The sequence below is a fragment of the Triticum urartu genome, chromosome 7A (assembly GCF_056163025.1).
Source record: "Triticum urartu cultivar PI428250 chromosome 7A, HENAU_Tu73, whole genome shotgun sequence".
NCBI lineage: Eukaryota > Viridiplantae > Streptophyta > Magnoliopsida > Poales > Poaceae > Triticum > Triticum urartu.
In genome coordinates this window covers 12,078,703-12,102,811 of record NC_141879.1, presented here as the reverse complement: position 1 = coordinate 12,102,811, position 24,109 = coordinate 12,078,703, and positions in this window count along the sequence as shown.

The following is a 24,109-nucleotide window of genomic DNA, read 5'->3' as shown; positions in this document are numbered from 1 at the left end:
GGGGTATCAATGCCACCCGAGCGTCACACCGGGCCCTCATACATGCGGGATGGTGTGCTGGCATGTCCGAAGAGGCGGCACGCGTCTCCGGGGTGTGCCCCCTCACACGGACGGCGCCACCGCCGGCACGTGGAGGGGGGAAACGGACGCGTCGGGTCTACAGGGAGGGGATGTTACTGTGGGTTTGGCCCGGATGTTGCTCTAAAGTGTTCGTATGGGCTGACCTAACACGACCGGGTGGATAGTTCCACTGGTCAAAACCCGTCCGTGCAAAGTCAAAGGGCTAGATCCCATGGTCAAACGCTACAGGGTTAGGCGGGACGGGGGCCGTGGGGGGGTAGCAATGCCACCCGAGCGTCGCACCGGGCCCTCATACATGCGGGGTGGTGTGCTGGCATGTCCGAAGAGGCGGCACGCGTCTCCGGGGTGTGCCCCCTCACACGGACGGCGCCGCCGCCGGCACCTGAAGGGGGGAAACGGACGCGTCGGGTCTACAGGGAGGGAATCTTACTGTGGGTTTGGCCCGGATGTTGCTCTAAAGTGTTCGTATGGGCTGACCTAACATGACCGGGTGGATAGTTCCACTGGTCAAAACCCGTCCGTGCAAAGTCAAAGGGCTAGATCCCGTGGTCAAACGCTACAGGGTTAGGCGGGACGGGGGCCGTTGGGGGGTAGCAATGCCACCCGAGCGTCGCACCGGGCCCTCATACATGCGGGATGTTGTGCTGGCATGTCCGAAGAGGCGGCACGCATCTCCGGGGTGTGCCCCCTCACACGGACGGCGCCGCCGCCGGCACCTGAAGCGGGGAAACGGACGCGTCGGGTCTACAGGGAGGGGATCTTACTGTGGGTTTGGCCTGGATGTTGCTCTAAAGTGTTCGTATAGGCTGACCTAACACAACCGGGTCGATAGTTCCACTGGTCAAAACCCGTCCGTGCAAAGTCAAAGGGCTAGATCCCGTGGTCAAACGCTACAGGGTTAGGCGGGACGGGGGCCGTGGGGGGGGGGGTAGCAATGCCACCCGAGCATCGCACCGGGCCCTCATACATGCGGGATGGTGTGCTGGCATGTCCGAAGAGGCGGCACGCATCTCCGGGGTGTGCCCCCTCACACGGACGCCGCCGCCGCCGGCACCTGAAGAGGGGAAACGGACGCGTCGGGTCTACAGGGAGGGGATCTTACTGTGGGTTTGGCCTGGATATTGCTCTAAAGTGTTCGTATGGGCTGACCTAACACGACCGGGTGGATAGTTCCACTGGTTAAAACGTGTCCGTGCAAAGTCAAAGGGCTAGATCCCGTGGTCAAACGCTACAGGGTTAGGCGGGACGGGGGCCGTGGGGGGGGGGTAGCAATGCCACCCGAGCATCGCACCGGGCCCTCATACATGCGGGATGGTGTGCTGGCATGTCCGAAGAGGCGGCACGCATCTCCGGGGTGTACCCCCTCACACGGACGGCGCCGCCGCCGGCACCTGAAGAGGGGAAACGGACGCGTCGGGTCTACAGGGAGGGGATCTTACTGTGGGTTTGGCCTGGATATTGATCTAAAGTGTTCGTATGGGCTGACCTAACACGACCGGGTGGATAGTTCCACTGGTTAAAACGTGTCCGTGCAAAGTCAAAGGGCTAGATCCCGTGGTCAAACGCTACAGGGTTAGGCGGGACGGGGGCCGTGGGGGGGTAGCAATGCCACCCGAGCGTCGCACCGGGCCCTCATACATGCGGGGTGGTGTGCTGGCATGTCCGAAGAGGCGGCACGTGTCTCCGGGGTGTGCCCCCTCACACGGACGGCGCCGCCGTCGGCACCTGAAGGGGGGAAACGGACGCGTCGGGTCTACAGGGAGGGGATCTTACTGTGGGTTTGGCCCGGATGTTGCTTTAAAGTGTTCGTATAGGCTGACCTAACACGACCGGGTCGATAGTTCCACTGGTCAAAACCCGTCCGTGCAAAGTCAAAGGGCTAGATCCCTTGGTCAAACGCTACAGGGTTAGGCGGGACGGGGGCCGTGGGGGGGGGGGGGGGTAGCAATGCCACCCGAGCGTCGCACTGGGCCCTCATACATGCGGGGTGGTGTGCTGGCATGTCCGAAGAGGCGGCACGCGTCTCCGGGGTGTGCCCCCTCACACGGACGGCGCCGACGCCGGCACTTGGAGGGGGGAAACGGACGCGTCGGGTCTACACGGAGGGGATCTTACTGTGGGTTTGGCCCGGATGTTGCTCTAAAGTGTTCGTATAGGCTGACCTAACAGAACCGGGTCAATAGTTCCACTTGTCAAAACCCGTCCGTGCAAAGTCAAAGGGCTAGATCCCGTGGTCAAACGCTACAGGGTTAGGCGGGACGGGGGCCGTTGGGGGGTAGCAATGCCACCCGAGCATCACACCGGGCCCTCATACATGCGGGGTGGTGTGCTAGCATGTCCGAAGAGGCGGCACGCGTCTCCGGGGTGTGGCCCCTCACACGGACGGCGCCGCCGCCGGCACCTGAAGGGGGGAAACGGACGCGTCGGGTCTACAGGTAGGGGAACTTACTGTGGGTTTGGCCCGGATGTTGCTCTAAAGTGTTCGTATGGGCTGACCTAACACGACCGGGTGGATAGTTCCACTGGGCAAAACGCGTCCGTGCAAAGTCAAAGGGCTAGATCCCGTGGTCAAACGCTACAGGGTTAGGCGGGACGGGGGCCGTGGGGGGTAGCAATGCCACCCGAGCGTCGCACCGGGCCCTCATACATGCGGGGTGGTGTGCAGGCATGTCCGAAGAGGCGGCACGCGTCTCCGGGGTGTGCCCCCTCACACGGACGGCGCCGCCGCCGGCACCGGAAGGGGGAAACGGACGCGTCGGGTCTACAGGGAGGGGATCTTACTGTGGGTTTGGCCTGGATGTTGCTCTAAAGTGTTCGTATGGGCTGACCTAACACGACCGGGTGGATAGTTCCACTGGTTAAAACGTGTCCGTGCAAAGTCAAAGGGCTAGATCCCGTGGTCAAACGCTAGAGGGTTAGGCGGGACGGGGGCCGTGGGGGGGGGGGGTAGCAATGCCACCCGAGCATCGCACCGGGCCCTTATACATGCGGGGTGGTGTGCTGGCATGTCCGAAGAGGCGGCACGCTTCTCCGGGGTGTGCCCCCTCACACGGACGGCGCCGACGCCGGCACCTGGAGGGGGAAACGGATAGGTCGGGTCTACACGGAGGGGATCTTACTGTGGATTTGGCCCGGATGTTGCTCTAAAGTGTTCGTATGGGCTGACCTAACACGACCGGGTCGATAGTTCCACTGGTCAAAACCCGTCCGTGCAAAGTTAAAGGGCTAGATCCCGTGGTCAAACGCTACAGGGTTAGGCGGGACGGGGGCCGTTGGGGGGTAGCAATGCCACCCGAGCATCGCACCGGGCCCTCATACATGCGGGGTGGTGTGCTGGCATGTCCGAAGAGGCGGCACGCGTCACCGGGGTGGGCCCCCTCACACGAACGGCGCCGGCGCCGGCGCCTGGAGGGGGGAAACGGACGCGTCGGGTCTACAGGGAGGGGATCTTACTGTGGGTTTGGCCCGGATGTTGCTCTAAAGTGTTCGTATAGGCTGACCTAACACGACCGGGTCGATAGTTCCACTGGTCAAAACCCGTCCGTGCAAAGTCAAAGGGCTAGATCCCGTGGTCAAACACTACAGGGTTAGGCGGGATGGGGGCCGTGGGGGGGGGGGGTAGCAATGCCACCCGAGCGTCGCACCGGGCCCTCATACATGCGGGGTGGTGTGCTAGCATGTCCGAAGAGGCGGCACGCGTCTCCGGGGTGTGCCCCCTCACATGGACGGCGCCGACGCCGGCACTTGGAGGGGGGAAACGGACGCGTCGGGTCTACACGGAGGGGATCTTACTGTGGGTTTGGCCCGGATGTTGCTCTAAAGTGTTCGTATAGGCTGACATAACACGACCGGGTCGATAGTTCCACTGGTCAAAACCCGTCCACGCAAAGTCAAAGGGCTAGATCCCGTGGTCAAACGCTACAGGGTTAGGCGGGACGGGGGCCGTGGGGGGGTAGCAATGCCACCCAAGCATCGCACCGGGCCCTCATACATGCGGGGTGGTGTGCTGGCATGTCCGAAGAGGCGGCACGCGTCTCCGGGGTGTACCCCCTCACACGGACGGCGCCGCCGCCGGCACCTGAAGGGGGGAAACGGACGCGTCGGGTCTACAGGGAGGGGATCTTACTGTGGGTTTGGCTCGGATGTTGCTCTAAAGTGTTTGTATGGGCTGACCTAACACGACCGGGTGGATAGTTCCGCTGGTCAAAACCCGTCCGTGCAAAGTCAAAGGGCTAGATCCCGTGGTCAAACGCTACAGGGTTAGGCGGGAATGGGGCCGTGGGGGGGGGGTATCAATGCCACCCGAGCGTCACACCGGGCCCTCATACATGCGGGATGGTGTGCTGGCATGTCCGAAGAGGCGGCACGCGTCTCCGGGGTGTGCCCCCTCACACGGACGGCGCCACCGCCGGCACCTGGAGGGGGGAAACGGACGCGTCGGGTCTACAGGGAGGGGATCTTACTGTGGGTTTGGCCCGGATGTTGCTCTAAAGTGTTCGTATGGGCTGACCTAACACGACCGGGTGGATAGTTCCACTGGTCAAAACCCGTCCGTGCAAAGTCAAAGGGCTAGATCCCGTGGTCAAACGCTACAGGGTTAGGCGGGACGTGGGGGGGTAGCAATGCCACCCGAGCGTCGCACCGGGCCCTCATACATGCGGGGTGGTGTGCTGGCATGTCCGAAGAGGCGGCACGCGTCTCCGGGGTGTGCCCCCTCACACGGACGGCGCCGCCGCCGGCACCTGAAGGGGGGAAACGGACGCGTCGGGTCTACAGGGAGGGGATCTTACTGTGGGTTTGGCCCGGATGTTGCTCTAAAGTGTTCGTATGGGCTGACCTAACATGACCGGGTGGATAGTTCCACTGGTCAAAACCCGTCCGTGCAAAGTCAAAGGGCTAGATCCCGTGGTCAAACGCTACAGGGTTAGGCGGGACGGGGGCCGTTGGGGGTAGCAATGCCACCCGAGCGTCGCACCGGGCCCTCATACATGCGGGATGTTGTGCTGGCATGTCCGAAGAGGCGGCACGCATCTCCGGGGTGTGCCCCCTCACACGGACGGCGCCGCCGCCGGCACCTGAAGCGGGGAAACGGACGCGTCGGGTCTACAGGGAGGGGATCTTACTGTGGGTTTGGCCTGGATGTTGCTCTAAAGTGTTCGTATAGGCTGACCTAACACAACCGGGTCGATAGTTCCACTGGTCAAAACCCGTCCGTGCAAAGTCAAAGGGCTAGATCCCGTGGTCAAACGCTACAGGGTTAGGCGGGACGGGGGCCGTGGGGGGGGGGGGGTAGCAATGCCACCCGAGCATCGCACCGGGCCCTCATACATGCGGGATGGTGTGCTGCCATGTCCGAAGAGGCGGCACGCATCTCCGGGGTGTGCCCCCTCACACGGACGGCGCCGCCGCCGGCACCTGAAGGGGGGAAACGGACGCGTCGGGTCTACAGGGAGGGGATCTTACTGTGGGTTTGGCCTGGATATTGCTCTAAAGTGTTCGTATGGGCTGACCTAACACGACCGGGTGGATAGTTCCACTGGTTAAAACGTGTCCGTGCAAAGTCAAAGGGCTAGATCCCGTGGTCAAACGCTACAGGGTTAGGCAGGACGGGGGCCGTGGGGGGGGGGGGGGTAGCAATGCCACCCGAGTGTCGCACCGGGCCCTCATACATGCGGGGTGGTGTGCTGGCATGTCCGAAGAGGCGGCACGCGTCTCCGGGGTGTGCCCCCGCACACGGACGGCGCCGATGCCGGCACCTGGAGGGGGAAACGGACAAGTCAGGTCTACACGGAGGGGATCTTACTGTGGGTTTGGCCCGGATGTTTCTCTAAAGTGTTCGTATGGGCTGACCTAACACGACCGGGTTGATAGTTCCACTGGTCAAAACCCGTCCGTGCAAAGTCAAAGGGCTAGATCCCGTGGTCAAACGCTACAGGGTTAGGCGGGACGGGGGCCGTGGGGGGGTAGCAATGCCACCCGAGCGTCGCACCGGGCCCTCATACATGCGGGGTGGTGTGCAGGCATGTCCGAAGAGGCGGCACGCGTCTCCGGGGTGTGCCCCCTCACACGGACGGCGCCACCGCCGGCTCCTGAAGGGGGGAAACGGACGCGTCGGGTCTACAGGGAGGGGATATTACTTTGGGTTTGGCCCGGATGTTGCTCTAAAGTGTTCGTATGGGCTGACCTAACACGACCGGGTGGATAGTTCCACTGGTCAAAACGCGTCCGTGCAAAGTCAAAGGGCTAGATCCCGTGGTCAAACGATACACGGTTAGGCGGGACGGGGGCCGTGGGGGGGGGTAGCAGTGCCACCCGAGCGTCGCACCGGGCCCTCATACATGCGGGGTGGTGTGCTGGCATGTCCGAAGAGGCGGCACGCGTCTCCGGGGTGTGCCCCCTCACACGAACGGCGCCGACGCCGGCACCTGGAGGGGGAAACGGACAGGTCGGGTCTACACAGAGGGGATCTTACTATGGATTTGGCCCGGATGTTGCTCTAATGTGTTCATATGGGCTGACCTAACACGACCGGGTCTATAGTTCCACTTGTCAAAACCCGTCCGTGCAAAGTCAAAGGGCTAGATCCCGTGGTCAAACGCTACAGGGTTAGGCGGGACGGGGGCCGTTGGGGGGTAGCAATGTCACCCGAGCGTCGCACCGGGCCCTCATACATGCGGGGTGGTGTGCTGGCATGTCCGAAGAGGCGGCACGTGTCTCCGGGGTGTGCCCCCTCACACGGACGGCGCCGCCGCCGGCACCTGAAGGGGGGAAACGGACACGTCGGGTCTACAGGGAGGGGATCTTACTGTGGGTTTGGCCCGGATGTTGCTTTAAAGTGTTCGTATAGGCTGACCTAACACGATCGGGTCGATAGTTCCACTGGTCAAAACCCGTCCGTGCAAAGTCAAAGGGCTAGATCCCTTGGTCAAACGCTACAGGGTTAGGCGGGACAGCGGCCGTGGGGGGGGGGGGGGGGTAGCAATGCCACCCGAGCGTCGCATTGGGCCCTCATACATGCGGGGTGGTGTGCTGGCATGTCCGAAGAGGCGGCACGCGTCTCCGGGGTGTGCCCCCTCACACGGACGGCGCCGACGCCGGCACTTGGAGGGGGGAAACGGACGCGTCGGGTCTACACGGAGGGGATCTTACTGTGGGTTTGGCCCGGATGTTGCTCTAAAGTGTTCGTATAGGCTGACCTAACACGACCGGGTCAATAGTTCCACTGGTCAAAACCCGTCCGTGCAAAGTCAAAGGGCTAGATCCCGTGGTCAAACGCTACAGGGTTAGGCGGCACGGGGGCCGTGGGGGGGGGGGGTAGCAATGCCACCCGAGCGTCGCACCGGGCCCTCATACATACGGGGTGGTGTGCTGGCATGTCCGAAGAGGCGGCACGCGTCTCCGGGGTGTGCCCCCTCACACGGACGGCGCCGACGCCGGCACTTGGAGGGGGGAAACGGACGCGTCGGGTCTACACGGAGGGGATCTTACTGTGGGTTTGGCCCGGATGTTGCTCTAAAGTGTTCGTATAGGCTGACCTAACACGACCGGGTCGATAGTTCCACTGGTCAAAACCCGTCCGTGCAAAGTCAAAGGGCTAGATCCCGTGGTCAAACGCTACAGGGTTAGGCGGGACGGGGGCCATGGGGGGGGTAGCAATGCCACCCGAGCATCGCACCGGGCCCTCATACATGCGGGATGGTGTGCTGGCATGTCCGAAGAGGCGGCACGCGTCTCCGGGGTGTGCCCCCTCACACGGACGGCGCCACCGCCGGCACCTGGAGGGGGGAAACGGACGCGTCGGGTCTACAGGGAGGGGATCTTACTGTGGGTTTGGCCTGGATGTTGCTCTAAAGTGTTCGTATGGGCTGACCTAACACGACCGGGTGGATAGTTCCACTGGTTAAAACGTGTCCGTGCAAAGTCAAAGGGCTAGATCCCGTGGTCAAATGCTAGAGGGTTAGGCGGGACGGGGGCCGTGGGGGGGGGGTAGCAATGCCACCCGAGCATCGCACCGGGCCCTCATACATGCGGGGTGGTGTGCTGGCATGTCCGAAGAGGCGGCACGCTTCTCCGGGGTGTGCCCCCTCACACGGACGGCGCCGACGCCGGCACTTGGAGGGGGGAAACGGACGCGTCGGGTCTACACGGAGGGGATCTTACTGTGGGTTTGGCCCGGATGTTGCACTAAAGTGTTCGTATGGGCTGACCTAACACGACCGGGTCGATAGTTCCACTGGTCAAAACCCGTCCGTGCAAAGTTAAAGGGCTAGATCCCGTGGTCAAACGCTACAGGGTTAGGCGGGACGGGGGCCGTGGGGGGGGTAGCAATGCCACCCGAGCGTCGCACCGGGCCCTCATACATGCGGGGTGGTGTGCTGTCATGTCCGAAGAGGCGGCACGCGTCTCCGGGGTGTGCCCCCTCACACAGACGGCGCCGACGCCGGCACCTGGAAGGGGGAAACGGACGCGTCGGGTCTACAGGGAGGGTATCTTACTGTGGGTTTGGCCCGGATGTTGCTCTAAAGTGTTCGTATGGGCTGACCTAACATGACCGGGTCGATAGTTCCACTTGTCAAAACCCGTCCGTGCAAAGTCAAAGGGCTAGATCTCGTGGTCAAACGCTGCTGGGTTAGGCGGGACGGGGGCCGTGGGGGGTAGCAATGCCACCCGAGCGTCGCACCGGGCCCTCATACATGCGGGGTGGTGTGCTGTCATGTCCGAAGAGGCGGCACGCGTCTCCGGGGTGTGCCCCCTCACACAGACGGCGCCGACGCCGGCACCTGGAAGGGGGAAACGGACGCGTCGGGTCTACAGGGAGGGTATCTTACTGTGGGTTTGGCCCGGATGTTGCTCTAAAGTGTTCGTATGGGCTGACCTAACATGACCGGGTCGATAGTTCCACTGGTCAAAACCCGTCCGTGCAAAGACAAAGGGCTAGATCCCGTGGTCAAACGCTATAGGGTTAGGCGGGACGGGGGCCGTGGGGGGTAGCAATGCCACCCGAGCGTCGCACCGGGCCCTCATACATGCGGGGTGGTGTGCTGGCATGTCTGAAGAGGCGGCACGCGTCTCCGGGGTGTGCCCCCTTACACGGACGGCGCCGCCGCCGGCACCTGGAGGGGGGAAACGGACGCGTCGGGTCTACAGGGAGGGGATCTTACTGTGGGTTTGGCCCGGATGTTGCTCTAAAGTGTTCGTATAGGCTGACCTAACACGACCGGGTCGATAGTTCCACTGGTCAAAACCCGTCCGTGCAAAGTCAAAGGGCTAGATCCCGTGGTCAAACGCTACAGGGTTAGGCGGGACGGGGGCCGTGGGGGGCGTGGGGTAGCAATTCCACCCGAGCGTCGCACCGGGCCCTCATACATGCGGGGTGGTGTGCTGGCATGTCCGAAGAGGCGGCACGCGTCTCCGGGGTGTGCCCCCTCACACGGACGGCGCCGACGCCGGCACTTGGAGGGGGGAAACGGATGCGTCGGGTCTACACGGAGGGGATCTTACTGTGGGTTTGGCCCGGATGTTGCTCTAAAGTGTTCGTATTGGCTGACCTAACACGACCGGGTCGATAGTTCCACTGGTCAAAACCCGTCCGTGCAAAGTCAAAGGGCTAGATCCCGTGGTCAAACGCTACAGGGTTAGGCGGGACGTGGGCCGTGGGGGGGGGGGGGTAGCAATGCCACCCGAGCGTCGCACCGGGCCCTCATACATGCGGGATGGTGTGCTGGCATGTCCGAAGAGGCGGCACGCGTCTCCGGGGTGTGCCCCCTCACACGGACGGCGCCGCCGCCGGCACCTGGAGGGGGGAAACGGACGCGTCGGGTCTACAGGGAGGGGATCTTACTGTGGGTTTGGCCCGGATGTTGCTCTAAAGTGTTCGTATGGGCTGACCTAACACGACCGGGTGGATAGTTCCACTAGTCAAAACCTGTCCGTGCAAGTCAAAGGGCTAGATCCCGTGGTCAAACGCTACAGGGTTAGGCGGGACGGGGGCCGTGGGGGGGGGTAGCAATGCCACCCGAGCATCGCACCGGGCCCTCATACATGCGGGGTGGTGTGCTGGCATGTCCGAAGAGGCGGCACGCGTCTCCGGGGTGTGCCCCCTCTCACGGACGGCGCCGCCGCCGGCACCTGAATGGGGGAAACGGACGCGTCGGGTCTACAGGGAGGGGATCTTACTTTGGGTTTGGCTCGGATGTTGCTCTAAAGTGTTTGTATGGGCTGACCTAACACGACCGGGTGGATAGTTCCACTGGTCAAAACCCGTCCGTGCAAAGTCAAAGGGCTATATCCCGTGGTCAAACGCTACAGGGTTAGGCGGGATGGGGGCCGTGGGGGGGGGTATCAATGCCACCTGAGCGTCGCACCGGGCCCTCATACATGCGGGATGGTGTGCTGGCATGTCCGAAGAGGTGGCACGCGTCTCCGGGGTGTGCCCCCTCACACGGACGGCGCCACCGCCGGCACCTGGAGGGGGGAAACGGACGCGTCGGGTCTACAGGGAGGGGATCTCACTGTGGGTTTGGCCCGGATGTTGCTCTAAAGTGTTCGTATGGGCTGACCTAACACGACCGGGTGGATAGTTCCACTGGTCAAAACCCGTCCGTGCAAAGTCAAAGGGCTAGATCCCGTGGTCAAACGCTACAGGGTTAGGCGGGACGGGGGCCGTGGGGGGTAGCAATGCCACCCGAGCGTCGCACCGGGCCCTCATACATGCGGGGTGGTGTGCTGGCATGTCCGAAGAGGCGGCACGCGTCTCCGGGGTGTGCCCCCTCACACGGACGGCGCCGCCGCCGGCACCTGAAGGGGGGAAACGGATGCGTCGGGTCTACAGGGAGGGGATCTTACTGTGGGTTTGGCCCGGATGTTGCTCTAAAGTGTTCGTATGGGCTGACCTAACACGACCGGGTGGATAGTTCCACTGGTCAAAACCCGTCCGTGCAAAGTCAAAGGGCTAGATCCCGTGGTCAAACACTACAGGGTTAGGCGGGACGGGGGCCGTGGGGGGGGGGGGGGGGTAGCAATGCCACCCGAGCGTCGCACCGGGCCCTCATACATGCGGGGTGGTGTGCTGGCATGTCCGAAGAAGCGGCACGCGTCTCCGGGGTGTGCCCCCTCACACGGACGGCGCTGTCGCCGGCACTTGGAGGGGGGAAACGGACGTGTCGCGTCTACATGGAGGGGATCTTACAGTGGGTTCGGCCCGGATGTTTCTCTAAAGTGTTTGTATAGGCTGACCTAACACGATCGGGTCGATAGTTCCACTGGTCAAAACCCGTCCGTGCAAAGTCAAAGGGCTAGATCTCGTGGTCAAACGCTACAGGGTTAGGCGGGACGGGGGCCGTGGGGGGGGGGGGGGGTAGCAATGCCACCCGAGCGTCGCACCAGGCCCTCATACATGCGGGGTGGAGTGCTGGCATGTCCGAAGAGGCGGCACGCGTCTCCGGGGTGTGCCCCCTCACACGGACGGCGCCGACGCCGGCACCTGAAGGGGGGAAACGGACGCGTCGGGTCTACAGGGAGGGGATCTTACTGTGGGTTTGGCTCGGATGTTGCTCTAAAGTGTTTGTATGGGCTGACCTAACACGACCGGGTGGATAGTTCCACTGGTCAAAACCCGTCCGTGCAAAGTCAAAGGGCTAGATCCCGTGGTCAAACGCTACAGGGTTAGGCGGGATGGGTGCCGTGGGGGGGGGGGTATCAATGCCACCCGAGCGTCGCACCGGGCCCTCATACATGCGGGATGGTGTGCTGGCATGTCCGAAGAGGCGGCACGCGTCTCCGGGGTCGCCCCCTCACACGGACGGCGCCACCGCCGGCACCTGGAGGGGGGAAACGGACGCGTCGGGTCTACAGGGAGGGGATCTTACTGTGGGTTTGGCCCGGATGTTGCTCTAAAGTGTTCGTATGGGCTGACCTAACACGACCGGGTGGATAGTTCCACTGGTCAAAACCCGTCCGTGCAAAGTCAAAGGGCTAGATCCCGTGGTCAAACGCTACAGGGTTAGGCGGGACGGGGGCCGTGGGGGGTAGCAATGCCACCCGAGCGTCGCACCAGGCCCTCATACATGCGGGGTGGTGTGCTGGCCTGTCCGAAGAGGCGGCACGCGTCTCCGGGGTGTGCCCCCTCACACGGACGGCGCCGCCGCCGGCACCTGAAGGGGGGAAACGGACGCGTCGGGTCTACAGGGAGGGGATCTTACTGTGGGTTCGGCCCGGATGTTGCTCTAAAGTGTTCGTATGGGCTGACCTAACACGACGGGGTGGATAGTTCCACTGGTCAAAACCCGTCCGTGCAAAGTCAAAGGGCTAGATCCCGTGGTCAAACGCTACAGGGTTAGGCGGGACGGGGGCCGTGGGGGGGGGTAGCAATGCCACCCGAGCGTCGCACCGGGCCCTCATACATGCGGGGTGGTGTGCTGGCATGTCTGAAGAGGCGGCACGCATCTCCGGGGTGTGCCCCCTCACACGGACGGCGCCGCCGCCGGCACCTGAAGGGGGGAAACGGATGCGTCGGTTCTACAGGGAGGGGATCTTACTGTGGGTTTGGCCCGGATGTTGCTCTAAAGTGTTCGTATGGGCTGACCTAACACGACCGGGTGGATAGTTCCACTGGTCAAAACCCGTCCGTGCAAAGTCAAAGGGCTAGATCCCGTGGTCAAACGCTACAGGGTTAGGCGGGACGGGGGCCGTGGGGGGGTAGCAATGCCACCCGAGCGTCGCACCGGGCCCTCATACATGCGGGGTGGTGTGCTATCATGTCCGAAGAGGCGGCACGCGTCTCCGGGGTGTGCCCCCTCACACAGACGGCGCCGACGTCGGCACCTGGAAGGGGGAAACGGACGCGTCGGGTCTACAGGGAGGGTATCTTACTGTGGGTTTGGCCCGGATGTTGCTCTAAAGTGTTCGTATGGGCTGACCTAACATGACCGGGTCGATAGTTCCACTTGTCAAAACCCGTCCGTGCAAAGTCAAAGGGCTAGATCCCGTGGTCAAACGCTGCAGGGTTAGGCGGGACGGGGGCCGTGGGGGGTAGCAATGCCACCCGAGCGTCGCACCGGGCCCTCATACATGCGGGGTGGTGTGCTGTCATGTCCGAAGAGGCGGCACGCGTCTCCGGGGTGTGCCCCCTCACACAGACGGCGCCGACGCCGGCACCTGGAAGGGGGAAACGGACGCGTCGGGTCTACAGGGAGGGTATCTTACTGTGGGTTTGGCCCGGATGTTGCTCTAAAGTGTTCGTATGGGCTGACCTAACATGACCGGGTCGATAGTTCCACTGGTCAAAACCCGTCCGTGCAAAGACAAAGGGCTAGATCCCGTGGTCAAACGCTATAGGGTTAGGCGGGACGGGGGCCGTGGGGGGTAGCAATGCCACCCGAGCGTCGCACCGGGCCCTCATACATGCGGGGTGGTGTGCTGGCATGTCTGAAGAGGCGGCACGCGTCTCCGGGGTGTGCCCCCTTACACGGACGGCGCCGCCGCCGGCACCTGGAGGGGGGAAACGGACGCGTCGTGTCTACAGGGAGGGGATCTTACTGTGGGTTTGGCCCGGATGTTGCTCTAAAGTGTTCGTATAGGCTGACCTAACACGACCGGGTCGATAGTTCCACTGGTCAAAACCCGTCCGTGCAAAGTCAAAGGGCTAGATCCCGTGGTCAAACGCTACAGGGTTAGGCGGGACGGGGGCCGTGGGGGGGGGGGGGTAGCAATGCCACCCGAGCGTCGCACCGGGCCCTCATACATGCGGGGTGGTGTGCTGGCATGTCCGAAGAGGCGGCACGCGTCTCCGGGGTGTGCCCCCTCACACGGACGGCGCCGACGCCGGCACTTGGAGGGGGGAAACGGATGCGTCGGGTCTACACGGAGGGGATCTTACTGTGGGTTTGGCCCGGATGTTGCTCTAAAGTGTTCGTATTGGCTGACCTAACACGACCGGGTCGATAGTTCCACTGGTCAAAACCCGTCCGTGCAAAGTCAAAGGGCTAGATCCCGTGGTCAAACGCTACAGGGTTAGGCGGGACGTGGGCCGTGGGGGGGGGGTAGCAATGCCACCCGAGCGTCGCACCGGGCCCTCATACATGCGGGATGGTGTGCTGGCATGTCCGAAGAGGCGGCACGCGTCTCCGGGGTGTGCCCCCTCACACGGACGGCGCCGCCGCCGGCACCTGGAGGGGGGAAACGGACGCGTCGGGTCTACAGGGAGGGGATCTTACTGTGGGTTTGGCCCGGATGTTGCTCTAAAGTGTTCGTATGGGCTGACCTAACACGACCGGGTGGATAGTTCCACTAGTCAAAACCTGTCCGTGCAAGTCAAAGGGCTAGATCCCGTGGTCAAACGCTACAGGGTTAGGCGGGACGGGGGCCGTGGGGGGGGGGGGGGGTAGCAATGCCACCCGAGCATCGCACCGGGCCCTCATACATGCGGGGTGGTGTGCTGGCATGTCCGAAGAGGCGGCACGCGTCTCCGGGGTGTGCCCCCTCTCACGGACGGCGCCGCCGCCGGCACCTGAATGGGGGAAACGGACGCGTCGGGTCTACAGGGAGGGGATCTTACTTTGGGTTTGGCTCGGATGTTGCTCTAAAGTGTTTGTATGGGCTGACCTAACACGACCGGGTGGATAGTTCCACTGGTCAAAACCCGTCCGTGCAAAGTCAAAGGGCTATATCCCGTGGTCAAACGCTACAGGGTTAGGCGGGATGGGGGCCGTGGGGGGGGGGGGTATCAATGCCACCTGAGCGTCGCACCGGGCCCTCATACATGCGGGATGGTGTGCTGGCATGTCCGAAGAGGCGGCACGCGTCTCCGGGGTGTGCCCCCTCACACGGACGGCGCCACCGCCGGCACCTGGAGGGGGGAAACGGACGCGTCGGGTCTACAGGGAGGGGATCTCACTGTGGGTTTGGCCCGGATGTTCCTCTAAAGTGTTCGTATGGGCTGACCTAACACGACCGGGTGGATAGTTCCACTGGTCAAAACCCGTCCGTGCAAAGTCAAAGGGCTAGATCCCGTGGTCAAACGCTACAGGGTTAGGCGGGACGGGGGCCGTGGGGGGTAGCAATGCCACCCGAGCGTCGCACCGGGCCCTCATACATGCGGGGTGGTGTGCTGGCATGTCCGAAGAGGCGACACGCGTCTCCGGGGTGTGCCCCCTCACACGGACGGCGCCGCCGCCGGCACCTGAAGGGGGGAAACGGATGCGTCGGGTCTACAGGGAGGGGATCTTACTGTGGGTTTGGCCCGGATGTTGCTCTAAAGTGTTCGTATGGGCTGACCTAACACGACCGGGTGGATAGTTCCACTGGTCAAAACCCGTCCGTGCAAAGTCAAAGGGCTAGATCCCGTGGTCAAACGCTACAGGGTTAGGCGGGACGGGGGCCGTGGGGGGGGGGTAGCAATGCCACCCGAGCGTCGCACCGGGCCCTCATACATGCGGGGTGGTGTGCTGTCATGTCCGAAGAGGCGGCACGCGTCTCCGGGGTGTGCCCCCTCACACAGACGGCGCCGACGCCGGCACCTGGAAGGGGGAAACGGACGCGTCGGGTCTACAGGGAGGGTATCTTACTGTGGGTTTGGCCCGGATGTTGCTCTAAAGTGTTCGTATGGGCTGACCTAACATGACCGGGTCGATAGTTCCACTTGTCAAAACCCGTCCGTGCAAAGTCAAAGGGCTAGATCCCGTGGTCAAACGCTGCAGGGTTAGGCGGGACGGGGGCCGTGGGGGGTAGCAATGCCACCCGAGCGTCGCACCGGGCCCTCATACATGCGGGGTGGTGTGCTGTCTTGTCCGAAGAGGCGGCACGCGTCTCCGGGGTGTGCCCCCTCACACAGACGGCGCCGACGCCGGCACCTGGAAGGGGGAAACGGACGCGTCGGGTCTACAGGGAGGGTATCTTACTGTGGGTTTGGCCCGGATGTTGCTCTAAAGTGTTCGTATGGGCTGACCTAACATGACCGGGTCGATAGTTCCACTGGTCAAAACCCGTCCGTGCAAAGACAAAGGGCTAGATCCCGTGGTCAAACGCTATAGGGTTAGGCGGGACGGGGGCCGTGGGGGGTAGCAATGCCACCCGAGCGTCGCACCGGGCCCTCATACATGCGGGGTGGTGTGCTGGCATGTCTGAAGAGGCGGCACGCGTCTCCGGGGTGTGCCCCCTTACACGGACGGCGCCGCCGCCGGCACCTGGAGGGGGGAAACGGACGCGTCGGGTCTACAGGGAGGGGATCTTACTGTGGGTTTGGCCCGGATGTTGCTCTAAAGTGTTCGTATAGGCTGACCTAACACGACCGGGTCGATAGTTCCACTGGTCAAAACCCGTCCGTGCAAAGTCAAAGGGCTAGATCCCGTGGTCAAACGCTACAGGGTTAGGCGGGACGGGGGCCGTGGGGGGGGGTAGCAATGCCACCCGAGCGTCGCACCGGGCCCTCATACATGCGGGGTGGTGTGCTGGCATGTCCGAAGAGGCGGCACGCGTCTCCGGGGTGTGCCCCCTCACACGGACGGCGCCGACGCCGGCACTTGGAGGGGGGAAACGGATGCGTCGGGTCTACACGGAGGGGATCTTACTGTGGGTTTGGCCCGGATGTTGCTCTAAAGTGTTCGTATTGGCTGACCTAACACGACCGGGTCGATAGTTCCACTGGTCAAAACCCGTCCGTGCAAAGTCAAAGGGCTAGATCCCGTGGTCAAACGCTACAGGGTTAGGCGGGACGTGGGCCGTGGGGGGGGGGGTAGCAATGCCACCCGAGCGTCGCACCGGGCCCTCATACATGCGGGATGGTGTGCTGGCATGTCCGAAGAGGCGACACGCGTCTCCGGGGTGTGCCCCCTCACACGGACGGCGCCGCCGCCGGCACCTGGAGGGGGGAAACGGACGCGTCGGGTCTACAGGGAGGGGATCTTACTGTGGGTTTGGCCCGGATGTTGCTCTAAAGTGTTCGTATGGGCTGACCTAACACGACCGGGTGGATAGTTCCACTAGTCAAAACCTGTCCGTGCAAGTCAAAGGGCTAGATCCCGTGGTCAAACGCTACAGGGTTAGGCGGGACGGGGGCCGTGGGGGGGGGGGGGGTAGCAATGCCACCCGAGCATCGCACCGGGCCCTCATACATGCGGGGTGGTGTGCTGGCATGTCCGAAGAGGCGGCACGCGTCTCCGGGGTGTGCCCCCTCTCACGGACGGCGCCGCCGCCGGCACCTGAATGGGGGAAACGGACGCGTCGGGTCTACAGGGAGGGGATCTTACTTTGGGTTTGGCTCGGATGTTGCTCTAAAGTGTTTGTATGGGCTGACCTAACACGACCGGGTGGATAGTTCCACTGGTCAAAACCCGTCCGTGCAAAGTCAAAGGGCTATATCCCGTGGTCAAACGCTACAGGGTTAGGCGGGATGGGGGCCGTGGGGGGGGGGTATCAATGCCACCTGAGCGTCGCACCGGGCCCTCATACATGCGGGATGGTGTGCTGGCATGTCCGAAGAGGCGGCACGCGTCTCCGGGGTGTGCCCCCTCACACGGACGGCGCCACCGCCGGCACCTGGAGGGGGGAAACGGACGCGTCGGGTCTACAGGGAGGGGATCTCACTTTGGGTTTGGCCCGGATGTTGCTCTAAAGTGTTCGTATGGGCTGACCTAACACGACCGGGTGGATAGTTCCACTGGTCAAAACCCGTCCGTGCAAAGTCAAAGGGCTAGATCCCGTGGTCAAACGCTACAGGGTTAGGCGGGACGGGGGCCGTGGGGGGTAACAATGCCACCCGAGCGTCGCACCGGGCCCTCATACATGCGGGGTGGTGTGCTGGCATGTCCGAAGAGGCGGCACGCGTCTCCGGGGTGTGCCCCCTCACACGGACGGCGCCGCCGCCGGCACCTGAAGGGGGGAAACGGACGCATCGGGTCTACAGGGAGGGGATCTTACTGTGGGTTTGGCCTGGATGTTGCTCTAATGTGTTCGTATGGGCTGACCTAACACGACCGGGTGGTAGTTCCACTGGTTAAAACATGTCCGTGCAAAGTCAAAGGGCTAGATCCCCTGGTCAAACGCCAAAGTGTTAGGCAGGACGGGGGCCGTGGGGGGTAGCAATGCCACCCGAGCGTCGCACCGGGCCCTCATACATGCGGGGTGGTGTGCTGGCATGTCCAAAGAGGCGGCACGCGTCTCCGGGGTGTGCCCCCTCACACGGACGGCGCCGCCGCCGGCACCTGAAGGGGGGAAACGGACGCGTCGGGTCTACAGGGAGGGGATCTTACTGTGGGTTTGGCTCGGATGTTGCTCTAAAGTGTTTGTATGGGCTGACCTAACACGACCGGGTGGATAGTTCCACTGGTCAAAACCCGTCCGTGCAAAGTCAAAGGGCTAGATCCCGTGGTCAAACGCTACAGGGTTAGGCGGGACGGGGGCCGTGGGGGGGGGTATCAATGCCACCCGAGCGTCGCACCGGGCCCTCATACATGCGGGATGGTGTGCTGGCATGTCCGAAGAGGCGGCACGCGTCTCCGGGGTGTGCCCCCTCACACGGACGGCGCCACCGCCGGCACCTGGAGGGGGGAAACGGACGCGTCGGGTCTACAGGGAGGGGATCTTACTGTGGGTTTGGCCCGGATGTTGCTCTAAAGTGTTCGTATGGGCTGACCTAACATGACCGGGTGGATAGTTCCACTGGTCAAAACCCGTCCGTGCAAAGTCAAAGGGCTAGATCCCGTGGTCAAACGCTACAGGGTTAGGCGGGACGGGGGCCGTGGGGGGGGGGGGGGGTAGCAATGCCACCCGAGCGTCGCACCGGGCCCTCATACATGCGGGGTGGTGTGCTGGCATGTCTGAAGAGGCGGCACGCGTCTCCGGGGTGTGCCCCCTCACACGGACGGCGCCGCCGCCGGCACCTGAAGGGGGGAAACGGATGCGTCGGGTCTACAAGGAGGGGATCTTACTGTGGGTTTGGCCCGGATGTTGCTCTAAAGTGTTCGTATGGGCTGACCTAACACGACCGGGTGGATAGTTCCACTTGTCAAAACCCGTCCGTGCAAAGTCAAAGGGCTAGATCTCGTGGTCAAACGCTACAGGGTTAGGCGGGACGGGGGCCGTGGGGGGGGGGGGTAGCAATGCCACCCGAGCGTCGCACCGGGCCCTCATACATGCGGGGTGGTGTGCTGGCATGTCCGAAGAGGCGGCACGCGTCTCCGGGGTGTGCCCCCTTACACGGACGGCGCCGCCGCCGGCACCTGGAGGGGGGAAACGGACGCGTCGGGTCTACAGGGAGGGGATCTTACTGTGGGTTTGGCCCGGATGTTGCTCTAAAGTGTTCGTATGGGCTGACCTAACACGACCGGGTGGATAGTTCCACTGGTCAAAACCCGTCCGTGCAAAGTCAAAGGGCTAGATCCCGTGGTCAAATGCTACAGGGTTAGGCGGGACGGGGGCCGTGGGGGGGGTAGCAATGCCACCCGAGCGTCGCACCGGGCCCTCATACATGCGGGGTGGTGTGCTGGCATGTCCGAAGAGGCGGCACGCGTCTCCGGGGTGTGCCCCCTCACACGGACGGCGCCGCCGCCGGCACCTGAAGGGGGGAAACGGACGCATCGGGTCTACAGGAAGGGGATCTTACTCTGGGTTTGGCCTGGATGTTGCTCGAATGTGTTCGTATGGGCTGACCTAACACGACCGGGTGGTAGTTCCACTGGTTAAAACATGTCCGTGCAAAGTCAAAGGGCTAGATCCCGTGGTCAAACGCCAAAGTGTTAGGCAGGACGGGGGCCGTGGGGGGTAGCAATGCCACCCGAGCGTCGCACCGGGCCCTCATACATGCGGGGTGGTGTGCTGGCATGTCCAAAGAGGCGGCACGCGTCTCCGGGGTGTGCCCCCTCACACGGACGGCGCCGCCGCCGGCACCTGAAGGGGGGAAACGGACGCGTCGGGTCTACAGGGAGGGGATCTTACTGTGGGTTTGGCTCGGATGTTGCTCTAAAGTGTTTGTATGGGCTGACCTAACACGACCGGGTGGATAGTTCCACTGGTCAAAACCCGTCCGTGCAAAGTCAAAGGGCTAGATCCCGTGGTCAAACGCTACAGGGTTAGGCGGGACGGGGGCCGTGGGGGGGGGGTATCAATGCCACCCGAGCGTCGCACCGGGCCCTCATACATGCGGGATGGTGTGCTGGCATGTCCGAAGAGGCGGCACGCGTCTCCGGGGTGTGCCCCCTCACACGGACGGCGCCACCGCCGGCACCTGGAGGGGGGAAACGGACGCGTCGGGTCTACAGGGAGGGGATCTTACTGTGGGTTTGGCCCGGATGTTGCTCTAAAGTGTTCGTATGGGCTGACCTAACATGACCGGGTGGATAGTTCCACTGGTCAAAACCCGTCCGTGCAAAGTCAAAGGGCTAGATCCCGTGGTCAAACGCTACAGGGTTAGGCGGGACGGGGGCCGTGGGGGGGGGGGTAGCAATGCCACCCGAGCGTCGCACCGGGCCCTCATACATGCGGGGTGGTGTGCTGGCATGTCTGAAGAGGCGGCACGCGTCTCCGGGGTGTGCCCCCTCACACGGACGGCGCCGCCGCCGGCACCTGAAGGGGGGAAACGGATGCGTCGGGTCTACAAGGAGGGGATCTTACTGTGGGTTTGGCCCGGATGTTGCTCTAAAGTGTTCGTATGGGCTGACCTAACACGACCGGGTGGATAGTTCCACTTGTCAAAACCCGTCCGTGCAAAGTCAAAGGGCTAGATCCCGTGGTCAAACGCTACAGGGTTAGGCGGGACGGGGGCCGTGGGGGGGGGGGGGTAGCAATGCCACCCGAGCGTCGCACCGGGCCCTCATACATGCGGGGTGGTGTGCTGGCATGTCCGAAGAGGCGGCACGCGTCTCCGGGGTGTGCCCCCTTACACGGACGGCGCCGCCGCCGGCACCTGGAGGGGGGAAACGGACGCGTCGGGTCTACAGGGAGGGGATCTTACTGTGGGTTTGGCCCGGATGTTGCTCTAAAGTGTTCGTATGGGCTGACCTAACACGACCGGGTGGATAGTTCCACTGGTCAAAACCCGTCCGTGCAAAGTCAAAGGGCTAGATCCCGTGGTCAAATGCTACAGGGTTAGGCGGGACGGGGGCCGTGGGGGGGGTAGCAATGCCACCCGAGCGTCGCACCGGGCCCTCATACATGCGGGGTGGTGTGCTGGCATGTCCGAAGAGGCGGCACGCGTCTCCGGGGTGTGCCCCCTCACACGGACGGCGCCGCCGCCGGCACCTGAAGGGGGGAAACGGACGCATCGGGTCTACAGGAAGGGGATCTTACTCTGGGTTTGGCCTGGATGTTGCTCGAATGTGTTCGTATGGGCTGACCTAACACGACCGGGTGGATAGTTCCACTGGTTAAAACATGTCCGTGCAAAGTCAAAGGGCTAGATCCCGTGATCAAACGCCAAAGTGTTAGGCAGGACGGGGGCCGTGGGGGGGTAGCAATGCCACCCGAGCGTCGCACCGGGCCCTCATACATGCGGGGTGGTGTGCTGGCATGTCCAAAGAGGCGGCACGCGTCTCCGGGGTGTGCCCCCTCACACGGACGGCGCCGCCGCCGGCACCTGAAGGGGGGAAACGGACGCGTCGGGTCTACAGGGAGGGGATCTTACTGTGGGTTTGGCTCGGATGTTGCTCTAAAGTGTTTGTATGGGCTGACCTAACACGACCGGGTGGATAGTTCCACTGGTCAAAACCCGTCCGTGCAAAGTCAAAGGGCTAGATCCCGTGGTCAAACGCTACAGGGTTAGGCGGGATGGGGGCCGTGGGGGGGGTATCAATGCCACCCGAGCGTCGCACCGGGCCCTCATACATGCGGGATGGTGTGCTGGCATGTCCGAAGAGGCGGCACGCGTCTCCGGGGTGTGCCCCCTCACACGGACGGCGCCACCGCCGGCACCTGGAGGGGGGAAACGGACGCGTCGGGTCTACAGGGAGGGGATCTTACTGTGGGTTTGGCCCGGATGTTGCTCTAAAGTGTTCGTATGGGCTGACCTAACACGACCGGGTGGATAGTTCCACTGGTCAAAACCCGTCCGTGCAAAGTCAAAGGGCTAGATCCCGTGGTCAAACGCTACAGGGTTAGGCGGGACGGGGGCCGTGGGGGGTAGCAATGCCACCTGAGCGTCGCACCGGGCCCTCATACATGCGGGGTGGTGTGCTGGCCTGCCCGAAGAGGCGGCACGCGTCTCCGGGGTGTGCCCCCTCACACGGACGGCGCCGCCGCCGGCACCTGAAGGGGGGAAACGGACGCGTCGGGTCTACAGGGAGGGGATCTTACTGTGGGTTTGGCCCGGATGTTGCTCTAAAGTGTTCGTATGGGCTGACCTAACACAACCGGGTGGATAGTTCCACTGGTCAAAACCCGTCCGTGCAAACTCAAAGGGCTAGATCCCGTGGTCAAACGCTACAGGGTTAGGCGGGACGAGGGCCGTGGGGGGGGGGTAGCAATGCCACCCGAGCGTCGCACCAGGCTAGATCCCGTGGTCAAACGCTACAGGGTTAGGCGGGACGGGGGCCGTGGGGGGGGGGGTAGCAATGCCACCCGAGCGTCGCACCGGGCCCTCATACATGCGGGGTGGTGTGCTGGCATGTCTGAAGAGGCGGCACGCGTCTCCGGGGTGTGCCCCCTCACACGGACGGCGCCGCCGCCGGCACCTGAAGGGGGGAAACGGATGCGTCGGGTCTACAGGGAGGGGATCTTACTGTGGGTTTGGCCCGGATGTTGCTCTAAAGTGTTCGTATGGGCTGACCTAACGCGACCGGGTGGATAGTTCCACTGGTCAAAACCCGTCCGTGCAAAGTCAAAGGGCTAGATCCCGTGGTCAAACGCTACAGGGTTAGGCGGGACGGGGGCCGTGGGGGGGGGGGTAGCAATGCCACCCGAGCGTCGCACCGGGCCCTCATACATGCGGGGTGGTGTGCTGGCATGTCCGAAGAGGCGGCACGCGTCTCCGGGGTTTGCCCCCTCACACGGACGGCGCCGCCGCCAGCGCTTGGAGGGGGGAAACGGACGTGTCGCGTCTACATGGAGGGGATCTTACAGTGGGTTTGGCCCGGATGTTGCTCTAAAGTGTTCGTATAGGCTGACCTAACACGACCGGGTCGATAGTTCCACTGGTCAAAACCCGTCCGTGCAAAGTCAAAGGGCTAGATCCCGTGGTCAAACGCTACAGGGTTAGGCGGGACGGGGGCCGTGGGGGGGTAGCAATGCCACCCGAGCGTCGCACCGGGACCTCATACATGCGGGATGGTGTGCTGGCATGTCCGAAGAGGCGGCACGCGTCTCCGGGGTGTGCCCCCTTACACGGACGGCGCCGCCGCCGGCACCTGGAGGGGGGAAACGGACGCGTCGGGTCTACAGGGAGGGGATCTTACTGTGGGTTTGGCCCGGATGTTGCTCTAAAGTGTTCGTATGGGCTGACCTAACACGACCGGGTGGATAGTTCCACTGGTCAAAACCCGTCCGTGCAAAGTCAAAGGGCTAGATCGTGTGGTCAAACGCTACAGGGTTAGGTGGGACGGGGGCCGTGGGGGGGGGGGGGGGTAGCAATGCCACCCGAGCGTCGCACCGGGCCCTCATACATGCGGGATGGTGTGCTGGCATGTCCGAAGAGGCGGCACGCATCTCCGGGGTGTGCCCCCTCACACGGACGGCGCCGTTGCCGGCACCTGAAGGGGGGAAACGGACGCGTCGGGTCTGCAGGGAGGGGATCTTACTGTGGGTTTGGCCTGGATGTTGCTCTAAAGTGTTCGTATGGGCTGACCTAACAGGACCGGGTGGATAGTTCCACTGGTTAAAACGTGTCCGTGCAAAGTCAAAGGGCTAGATCCCGTGGTCAAACGCTACAGGGTTAGGCGGGACGGGGGCCGTGGGGGGGGGGGGGCGGTAGCAATGCCACCCGAGCGTCGCACCGGGCCCTCATACATGCGGGGTGGAGTGCTGGCATGTCCGAAGAGGCGGCACGCGTCTCCGGGGTGTGCCCCCTCACACGGACGGCGCCGACGCCAGCACCTGGAGGGGGAAA